The following is a 3117-nucleotide window of genomic DNA, read 5'->3' as shown; positions in this document are numbered from 1 at the left end:
ATTTCAAAAAATTTCTCATCTGTTTTCGAAAATTATTCTAAATTTTTAAGAATGAATTCTAGTATTTCATGAAGCGTGCTGAAGCCTGGCTGGCTGTAAAGCCATGTCTAATTCTTTTGGACTGTGGCTTCCAACCATCAGCATAGAGGCAAGTTAATTGGAATATCAGCTGTTGCATGCGTGATTTATATCCTAAAGCTGGCTGGCTATTAAGCCATGCCCAACCCTTGGATTGGAGCTTTAGGCCAACATTGAAAGATTCCTGGGATTCTTATTAAAATTTTTGAATTTCTTATTTTCTTTTTCCTATATGTTTTTCGAAAAAAATTTAAAAGAAAATACAAAAAAATCATAAAATCATAAAATCAAAAATATTTTGTGTTTCTTGTTTGAGTCTTGAGTCAATTTCAAGTTTGGTGTCAATTACATTTTTTCTAAAAATTTATGCATTTTTCGAAAATTCATGCATTCATAATGTTTCTTCATGATCTTCAAGTTGTTCTTGGTAAGTCTTCTTTTTTGATAGTTAAATTTTCTTGTTTTGTGTCTTTTCTTGTTTTTCATATGCATTTTTCGTTTGTTAGAGTCCAAGCATTAAAGATTTCTAAGTTTGGTGTCTTGCATGTTTTCTTTGCATAAAAAATTTTTCAAAAATATGTTCTTGATGTTCATCATGATCTTCAAAGTGTTCTTGGTGTTCATCTTGACATTCATAATGTTCTTGCATGCATCATGTGTTTTGATTCATAATTTTCATGTTGTGAGTCATTTTTTTGTTTTCTCTTTCATCATTAAAAATTCAAAAATAAAAAAAATTTCTTTCTTTTTTTCTCTCATAAATTTCAAAAATTTGGATTGACTTTTTCAAAAATTTTTAAAAATTCAATTGTTTCTTATGAGTCAAATCAAATTTTCAATTTAAAAATCTTATCTTTTTCAAAATCTTTTTCAAAAATCAAATCTTTTTCATTTTTCTTATTTATTTTCGAAAATTTTAAAAATATTTTTCAAAAATCTTCTTCTTAATTTTATCTCATAATTTTCGAAAATATTATCAACAATTAATGTTTTGATTAAAAAATTTCAAGTTTGTTACTTACTTATTAAGAAAGATTCAAACTTTAAGTTCTAGAATCATATCTTGTGATTTCTTGTGAATCAAGTCATTAATTATGATTTTAAAAATCAAATCTTTTTCAAAACTAATTTCAATCATATCTTTTCAAAAATATCTTTTTATCTTATCTTTTTCAAAATCATATCTTTTTAATCATACCTTTTCATATCATATCTTTTTCAAATATCTTTTCTAACTTCTTATCTTTATATCTTTTAAAAAATTAATTTTCAAAATTTGTTTCAACTAACTAATTAACTTTTTCTTTGTTTCTTATCTCTTTCAAAACTACCTAACTAACTATCCCTCTCTAATTTTTGAAAATACCTTCCTCTTTTTCAAAAAAAATTCTTTTTAATTATTTAATTGTTTTCAATTTTTAATTTTAATTTTATTTCATTCCTAATTTTCAAAAATTACTAACCTTTTTCAAAAAAAACTATTTTCGAAATTTAACTTTAAATTTTAATTTTTATTTTTTGAATTCTCTCACCCCTCATCTCCTTCTATTTATTTATTCACTTACTAACACTTCTCTTCATCTCATATCTCTGCTCTCCTCACCCTTGTGTTTGGATTCTCCTCCCTTCTCTTTCCTTACATTACATTCTTTTCTTCTTCTACTCACACAAAGGAATCTCTATACTGTGACATAGAGGATTTCATATTTTCTTTGTTATTCCCTTCTTTTTCATATGAGTAGGAGCAAGGACAAGGACATTCTTGTTGAAGCTGATCCAGAACCTGAAAGAACTCTGAAGAGGAAGCTAAGGGAAGCTAAAGCACAACTCTCTGGAGAAAATCTGACAGAAATTTTTGAAAAAGAAGACAACATGGCCGAAAATAATAACAATGCAAGGAGGATGCTTGGTACTATACTGCACCTAATTCCAATTTATATGGAGGAAGCATCTCCATCCCTACCATTGGAGCAAACAATTTTGAGCTTAAACCTCAATTAGTTTCTCTGATGCAACAAAATTACAAGTTTCATGGACTTCCATCTGAAGATCCCTTTCAGTTCTTAACTGAATTCTTGCAGATCTGTGATACTGTTAAGACTAATGGAGTAGATCCTGAAGTCTACAGGCTCATTCTTTTCCCTTTTTCTGTGAGAGACAGAGCTAGAATATGGTTGGACTCTCAATCTAAGGATAGCCTGAACTCTTGGGATAAGCTGGTCAAGGCTTTCTTAGCCAAGTTCTTTCCTCCTCAAAAGCTGAGTAAGCTTAGAGTGGATGTTCAAACCTTCAGACAGAAAGAAGGTGAATCCCTCTATGAAGCTTGGGAGAGATACAAGGAACTGACCAAAAAGTGTCCTTCTGACATGCTTTCAGAATGGACCATCCTGGATATATTCTATGATGGTCTGTCTGAATTAGCTAAGATGTCATTGGATACTTCTGCAGGTAGATCCATTCACCTAAAGAAAACGCCTGCAGAAGCTCAAGAACTCATTGACATAGTTGCTAATAACCAGTTCATATACACTTCTGAGAGGAATCCTGTGAGTAATGGACACCTCAGAAGAAGGGAGTTCTTGAAATTGATACTCTGAATGCCATATTGGCTCAGAATAAAATATTGACTCAGCAAGTTAATATGATTTTTCAGAGTCTGAATGGAATGCAAGCTGCATCCAACAGTACTCAAGAGGCATCTTCTGAAGAAGAGGCTTATGATCCTGAGAACCCTGCAATAGCAGAGGTAAATTACATGGGTGAACCTTATGGAAACACCTATAACCCCTCATGGAGAAATCACCCAAATCTCTCATGGAAGGATCAACAAAAGCCTCAACAAGGCTTTAATAATGGTGGAAGAAACAGGTTTAGTAATAGCAAGCCTTTTCCATCATCCACTCAGCAACAGACAGAGAACTCTGAATAAAATACCTCTAATTTAACAAACTTAGTCTCTGATCTATCTAAGGCCACTCCGAGTTTCATGAATGAAATAGGGTCCTCCATTAGAAATTTAGAGGCACAAGTGAGCCAGCT

At 31.2% G+C, this 3117-nt stretch overlaps 1 non-coding gene across 1 annotated transcript; it reads right to left on the bottom strand.

Annotated features, from left to right (window-relative positions):
• Window positions 1-2342: 2342 nt before the first annotated feature.
• LOC148574457 (small nucleolar RNA R71) lies at window positions 2343-2450 on the bottom strand. The gene has a single exon (XR_015906554.1). It is a non-coding gene; the product is annotated as a small nucleolar RNA R71 (small nucleolar RNA).
• Between the last annotated feature and the right edge of the window lie 667 nt (window positions 2451-3117).

The sequence above is a fragment of the Arachis ipaensis genome, chromosome B2 (assembly GCF_059453495.1).
Source record: "Arachis ipaensis isolate K30076 ecotype BB chromosome B2, ASM5945349v1, whole genome shotgun sequence".
Taxonomy (NCBI): Eukaryota; Viridiplantae; Streptophyta; class Magnoliopsida; order Fabales; family Fabaceae; genus Arachis; species Arachis ipaensis.
Note: the sequence above shows the minus strand (reverse complement) of the source record. Positions and strands in the feature narration are given on the sequence as shown.